This window comes from Etheostoma cragini, chromosome 23 (assembly GCF_013103735.1).
Source record: "Etheostoma cragini isolate CJK2018 chromosome 23, CSU_Ecrag_1.0, whole genome shotgun sequence".
NCBI lineage: Eukaryota > Metazoa > Chordata > Actinopteri > Perciformes > Percidae > Etheostoma > Etheostoma cragini.
The window spans coordinates 1759952-1768244 of record NC_048429.1 but is presented as its reverse complement, the minus strand read 5'-3'; positions in this window follow the sequence as shown (position 1 = coordinate 1768244).

Genomic DNA, 8293 nt, shown 5'->3' with positions numbered 1-8293 from the left:
GGGGTCCCCTGCTGGAGCTGCTGCCCCCGCGACCCGATACCGGATAAGCGGTCGAAGATGGATGGATGGATGGATGAACCCTTGAAAAAACTTAATTTGTTGACTGTTGAATGATAACATGTTATAAAGAAGTAGTGCATAACGTAATAAAGATGGCGCGTCACACCCAAGCTCAGCAGAGGCGACAAACTCAACCTCATGCCCAGGTTTTAAAAACCACAGTCTACAGGAAGTCTTCACTCACTTCCCCTAAATCCTTCTTATACTTTCACTCTACTCTGTTCATCATCGTTGAAATCAGCCAAGTCCTTCATCTAAAAGCTCAGTTTAAACTGAAGCAGACTTTTTACAGCATATCAATGCACGGTAAAGTAAAGTGTGACCCATTGAGGTTAAATGTACATGTGATAATTGTAATAATACCTGATTAAATTGTTATTTCTAAGAAACTGACTGAGAAGTATTTTCATTTAGATCATCTTTTACAGAAAAGTGCCAAATGTCTTATTTGTCCAAACTTGGATAAACATGATGAACTTAACTTGCAAAACATAGAAATGAATGAAGTGCAACGGCTCTAAAAAGGTGAGTTTTGAACATTGGGAGATTGGTGTAGTCGCGGATCTGTTCGGGTACAGTCCCAGAGCGAGGGGGGCAGCCAAAGAAAAGGCTCCGATGCCAAGGGTCCGGTGCTTGGTCCTTGGTGGTGGAGCATAGGCTTTGGGAGGGAGGGTGGTGGTGGAGCAGGAGGGGGCCTGGTTATGGAGGGCTTTGCGAGTGAGGAGAAGGACTTTGAACCGGATCTGCGGAGGTTCTGGAGGACGTGGGTGATGTGGATACAGGAGCGTGACAAGCAGCAGAGTTCTGGACGTACTGGACTTTATTTAGGACTTTGGATGATGTGCCATGAAGAAGGTCATTGCAACAGTCAATTGTGTGTGTAATAAAGGCGTGGGTCAAGGTTTCAGCAGCAGAGAAGGTGAGTGATGGGCGGTGACAAGGTTTTTTTGAGGTGGAGGAAGGCAGTTTTCAAGTTTATTAAGACCTTTATTTCTTCCAGAAGGGTGATTTATTTTGCTGCAGTAGCAAAGAAGTTGACATAGAGCACACGACAACAAAGACAACAACATTGATTAAAAATACAGTACCAGACCAAATGGGGAAATAAATACCACAACATTAAAAGTTTAAGTCCACGTGTGCCTTGTGTGCCGTGATGATGATGATGCCATGAGGTGATTTGATTGACGTGGTGTTGAAAGGAGAGGAGAAGAAAACATTTAAAAAAGAACAAAACCAGCAACAAAGATGCAAATAAAATAAATGACATAAGAAATGACTGTCTCAAAGTATTGTATTGAAATGGAAACATTAAATTATTTTGCGAGCGAGTGCAGGCTGCAGGTGGACGGGGGGGCTTCCCACCATGTCAGATGCACTTTGCACTCGCGGAGCATTGATTCTGTGTTTTTATTGATTCTGTAGCGTAATGTGTTAAGTGTTTTGAGAGGGTTTTTCCACACAGTGTTTGAGAGCTTGACGCCCCCTTTTGCTGCTTTGATTGTTTGATGCAGAGCGTGAACATCCGTCACTTTCCGTTCAGGAACAGGTTGAAGATTCTGCTCTGACGTTTCCTCAGAGCGAGTGTGAAAACCACAACAACTGTTGCATCAGTTTTTCTTACACCTTAAAAAAAAAAAATTTGAGGGGGAATGCCAGAAATACTTTCCATGCCGGGTTCAAGTTTCTCTTCACCACGCGTACAGTATGTGGCGTTGTCCTGATTTATGACACGTATCAGGGTCTAATCAAATCTCAGGGGCTGCTTGGCTTACTGTTCTTCCCACTATTAGATACCTTTAAATAGAGATGATGTGTTTTTATCCCACTTTAAATGAAATACTACAAATGTTTAATTTACTACACTACTATACTACAATATAAATACTACAATAAATACAGAAATATGACTAATTATAGCAGTGGTGCCATAGAATAACATGATTTGGCAACTGGTGGTAATTATACTAACAGTAAAGATAAGAGAACTACAGTATGATTATAACAACAGTAACAGTGGAGGGTGCCTCACCATTTATGTGATTTGCTTGGCGTTATTATTATTATTGGTAGTAGTATTAATTAAAAAACAGCTGTTAACGAGCACCACCCTTATTTAATCCCCCAAACAATAAAATCAGAGCTGTGGGCATGGATTTAAAGGTCTGGACCAGGCCCAGATGGATGAAGATCTGGTGATACGTTAACAGTCTGTTGTCTGATATTTACCGGTTGGAACGGGGAGGATGAGGGTGTTTGGGTGTGATGGAGAGCTTTTTGTTTTTTGTCAGTATGTGTGTATGTTTGTGTCTTTTGACAATTGTCATTTTTTCGACATTTGTCAACTTTTTCGGAGCCTTTGTACATTTTTTTTTTCCCCCATTTTTTAAAGCATTTCTTTTACATTTGTCACTTTTTTTAATAAATTTGTGTAAATTTTTCAGCATTTGTCAACTTTCCTGTATGTTGTCATGTATGTTTTTTTATTTTTGTCCCCTCAAGTTGATTTGTTAACTGGTCTTTTTGTCTAATAGTGAATGTACTGTATTTTTTTGCCTTTAAGGACCACTCAAAAACAAGATGTCACATCTCAAGCGGCTATTCCTAATAAAGGATTTCCATATTGTGCCAGTGGAAAAGTTTTGCTAAGATGGTTACCAAAATCTTAGGTTTGCATCTCCAACAACTCACCAAACAACGATGTGGGTCGTTTATTCTTACCCTCATATACGACCCACAGCCTGTTTTCCATCGTCACTCTGGATCCAAACAGGAGAGTGTAACGGCCACAGTTTTAAAAGTGTAAACGTAGTGAAATCAGAAAAAAGAGACCGAAAAAAACATTGTAGTGTGGGATAAAGTCAGACTTTGCTTCACTTCCGGTCGCGTGTGTAACACTGCATGTGACATAGCTCCGTTTGTTCTCACTATTGACGTACTTTAGATGGGACACAACCGCCATTCTACTGGAGGAAAGTCTTCAAACACCCTAAGCCGCCTCTTCATGCAGAGCTGAGAGCTCTCACACTTTGCCACATCATCTACTGCTTCACTCACCACAGAAGTCTCTGTTAACCTGTCACCGTCTTTGGCATTGTGAACATTTCATGTTTGCACCGAATTGATAATCATCATTACTTGGCATTTTTTTTCGTATTTGCTCTCTGTATACTGAGTGGAGCTTCCTACAACTGCTGCACAACAATGTCCCCCGCTGTAAACCCAGTTTTACCTAATCATTCTCTGGAGACTGTGATCATGCTGAGCAAGTTTCATAGAACTCAGGCTACTTCAACTGAGGTAGAAGATTGAATTGAGGACTTTAAATGTGTGTAATTTTGACCCCCCACTGTTGAAACTGGAGTCGGGGGCCCAATCCCAAAGTCAGGACTCACAGACTCAAGGACTTTGGTGTGTGTTCTAGCGATATTCGTAAGGGCTCGTGTATCAAATTGAACCAAATAACAAATATTTATACCCCACTTAAAGGCCAAACACTTAAATTATGCTGTAATCAGTACATTAATAAGATATAAGCTTAGCTTTATGTCAAATTAAGACAAGAACAAGAAATTATTTGGGGTTTATTAGACCAAAAATGAAGACAGTTCACAGTGGACCCAAATTATTCTGTAACTAGAAATGCATATTTTGCCGTATTAAACTCTAAATATACTACATTTAGACAACTTATTACAAAGTAAGACACAAAAAATGACTTTTAAAGTATTTTTGATGTACCGGAAAATGAAGTGCGACCCAAAAATCCCGATCTAGCACACAGGTACATGTTCTTGTTTGGCCCTCATGACATTATCATTCATGTCCCAGTTGTTTTATTCACACAGTTGTTACCAGTGGAGGTCAGGTCCGCTCACGCAGCGGAGTAATGTTGGTCATTCAGACAGGAACAAGGTCGTTTTGAAGGAGGAACAGGAAGATGTGGGGCGAGACAGTTAACGGCTGAGCGGTTCTCTTATCAGGTTTATGGGTCTTCTGAAGTGTCTAAACATACTCCCAAACAACATACTAAATATAAAGAATGGGATCCCAGTCACAGATATACTGTCAGTTTGATTCATTTGAACTTTTTCTAGTGCTTTATTCGACAGGGAGTGAGGAACAATGCTCTTTCAATGATGAGTGTACCATAAATACACTCACACACGCAGTAGTTAATAGCTAAATGTCTGATGTATGATTCACCTTTGCCCAGCTTTGTTGTGCTTGTACATGTAGCCCCCAAACTATTCAATAACAATGGGCTTTTTATGGCAAATGTTGAGAGAATTGTTGTGAAATCTTCGGCCATCTATCCAAAACCGTGCTTCTGCAAACCCCCATGAGTAATGGGCTGGCTCCATCGCAGGCGTAATGTGTGCAAAGCGGATGTTCCAACACTATGCTTCTAATATAATCAATGAAACCGCACTATACCGGACATGAGAGCAGTGTGTAAGTGGCGCGTCTTCTATTTATTTTTATTTTGTGGGAGGTGTGTGTGTGCGTGTGGCTCTTTTCTACAGAAATGGATCATAAAGTGTCTTTTTTTCTTTTAAATGAAACTACCGATAGAGAGGAAGCGGCTTGATCTCTGTCAATAAGCGTATTGGCAGTTTCATTTCAACAGTTCCTGTTTTTACTTCTTGTTTCTCGTCACCTGCGTCCTTTGATAACAACTGACAGTAGATTGACGTTTCACAGCGCTTAGCTCATTAATATTCAACGAGCTAAGCTGCTTGACTCTGATTGGGTAACAGCTAGCCAATGAGAGCCTGGCTATGAACATCCTTTACCCAGTCCAACTGGGCGAGCTCATGAATAGTAATGAGCTCAGGCAACATGACATCAGACTGAACAGCTGTTGTGATTGGTCTGATTTCTCCTCTTCTTTCTGTCCAGTGGCTAGAGCTGACAGAGGAGGAAGCAGTTCATCTTCACATTCACCATAACACACACACACATATGGACCTGACATGTTTAAAAAAAATGCAAGTAAAAATGACGGTAGCGAGTAGTATTAATGCCCGAAATCGCACATGGAGAGGCTGGTTGGGGTGGGGGATGGGTCAGACAACGCAGGACTCTCACCCAGGAGACTAGGTTTGTCTTTTCCTAAAAGCAACTGTCCTGTTCTTGTCCTGCGTGTCACCTTTCACAAGCCCAACCTCGATCTTTACCTTAACCTAACTGGGTCCAAAAAAGACGCCACTAGTCCCGACCAGGTGCGTTGAGATATGATGACAACGCCAAAGGCACCACAGCAAACGTGCGTATTATACGTGATGGTGGTGAGAATGTGCCACTTAAATCTTTTGCGTCACATCCGCTCCGCAAATGTTCCGCATGCGGTCCTCATGCGGTCTCCACGTGGTCCGCATACATTAAACGTAGCCAAGGCGTGTATGACGTCTCGTTGAAGCTACGATGCCTGATTGGTTTTAGTACCAGGATGTAAGGTAAGAAAACGTCTCCTGTGTTGTGGAACAGCCAACTATAGCGTGCAAGGTGACGCACATTGTGCAAGACGAGATGTGTGGTTAACTGAGCGGTTTCACTCAAAACCATGTGGTCCTGTGGCAAACTTATAACAAACTGAGGCTATATTGACGGAAAAAAAGTCATTTTTAAGCTGACGAACATGGCATGTAAATCATGGTTCAATTCAAAGGGATCCAACCAAGGACTTTGATTGTTATAGCACATATTTTCTCCTCCCTATTTGGTCCACTCCCCTAACCCTGTTTCCCTCCAAGAGCCGTCAGAGTGGCACAAGAGGCACATTGTTTTGTTTTTATGTTCGTGCCTCCATACTTTTTAAATGGGGAGGTTAGCAAGAAGGAAGGAAGGAAGGAAGGAAACACACACACACACACACACACACACACACACACACACACACACACACACACACACACACACACACACACAGTGTTCCCTATCAGAGCAGTGAACACTAAATAGATCTAGAGCAGCTAGAGAGGGATATCTATAGGACTTGTTTATTTTGGATTTTTTTATTGTTTTGTGAAATTGTTTTCCTCACGAAAGATCCTTTTTCATTTCCCAGCACTGATTTACCTTCACCTGCAGAGCAGTGTGTTTGCATTATTATTATATGTTTACGTACTTACATGGATATGTTTACAGGCATCAAAAGTCAAAATGTGGCAACAGGCAGATACGAGGAACACAGGTTCCAGGTCCCCAAACATCAATGCAACAATGAAGCAGCAAGAGGACAAAGGAACCCACAGACTAAATACACCAGGGCGATTAAACACAGGTGGAACAAATCAGGCAATTACAAAGGCGGGAAAAAATACACACATGGCAAGAAGTAAAACAAGACCTGACACAGACGGACTGAACCTGGTTGGCCACCAGTTCTACCCGGGAGCGTCTCAGAAACAGAGCGGGACTCCCGGATTATATTGACTCTACACGTAGTAGAACAAGTAGTGTAGTAGTAGTAGTAGTAGTAATAGCAGCATGGCACGGTGGATTTAATAATTTATAATGATAACACTGTTTATTGATCCCCAGAGGGGAAATCACAATCTACATTCTGTTTTTTTTAGCAATCACTACACACACACACACACACACACACACACACACACACACACACACACACACACACTAATGGAGAGATGTCAGAGTGAGTGCCAGTGCTGCACCAGCAACCTGATGCTGAAGCAACCCGTATAGGGGGGGTACGATGCACCTGGCCGTGCCCAGGAAGTGAGCTTACATCTCTCCAGCTACCAATCCACACTCTGTACTCTAGTCCGTACTGGGACTTGAACATGCGACCCTCAAGTTCCCAACCCATCTCCCTACAGACTGACTACTACTGTCACCCCAATATGACACATGGCTTTGGTGTGGGAGGTCTGGGTTCAAGTCCCACTGTGATAAATCAACCAACGTGTCCCTGAGCAAGACCATGTGGCCTCTGAGACACAGAGCCGTTGGAAGATGCTTTAGATAAAAGATAAATGACATGTAACATGTAGTGAAATAATCAGTGTCTACCTTCCACTCCAAGCTCTCCTGCAGTTGAACTCCATGTCTTCTGTCTCCCTGGCATCCTTATGTATCAGGATATATAAAGGATCTGCGAGTTATGTTATGTTGTGTTCATCCCCAGATTTTTCCTTTTAGCATCAAACACTTAATTTCCTGCATCCTGGTGAATTTTTGTGCATCTATTTCTATCTTTTTCTGAATCAATATGCCTGAAATATCTTTATACAAAGGGAAACATTACAATCCAAATATAAATTAGAAAAACCCATTGCAACAAGGCTCTTAGGCATTGTGTTCCGCTTTGTATTTATTCTCCTTAAGATCGACTTTTCTATGTAATTACATCTGAGTCAGCACACATTGTTTATTTATTCTTCCTTGAACCTTGAATCTGTAAAAAACAGGGAACAGACTTAATAAGAACTCAGGACATCATGACAAAAGCAACATTTAAAGAAAAAGTAAAGGGAACAACGTTGTACATTATGAGAAGACTAATCCTGCCCTCAGGACGATGGTACTGGGCTCCTCTGTTCACAGAAAACAGATCCAGGTTCTCCTCTGTTCCACAGGGTACCAAACTCCTCAATAATGATGGTCCTGTATTTATCTATATAAATATATATCTATGTACTGACACATCCACATACTAAGTCTAGTATGGATGTGTCATTATTTAATCTGTTATAGATAGAGGGTATAGAAAGAAGAAGAAAGGGAAGAAAAGAAACAAAAACAGTGTAAATGAGTGTATGTGTGTATATGTGTATGTATGTATGTGTGTATGTGTGTATGTATGTATGTATGTATGTATGTATGTATGTATGCATCTCCATATGATGTGTAATTAAGTGAAGCATCAGATTTTGTATTTACTAAAGGAGAAAAGTAGAGAACGGAGGTCGGACCTGATGAGTTCTTTATTAACTTCTTCCTACTCCTTTTTGAACGTGGGAACTTTTTGTTTGAATAACTTTCAATCATTTTGGAAGATTGTGCTGACAAGTGGCCTACATGACCTAATTTATACCTAATTTATGTATGCGGTATATGTATGCATGATTGTATGTATATATATTTTTTACTTTTATATCTTGCATGTTCAAATAAACTACTACTACTGTACGGTAATAATGGCTTATTTTTAATTTATTTATTTTTTTCATTTTTTTCGATCCGGTCTGGAACCCTATATCTCTTC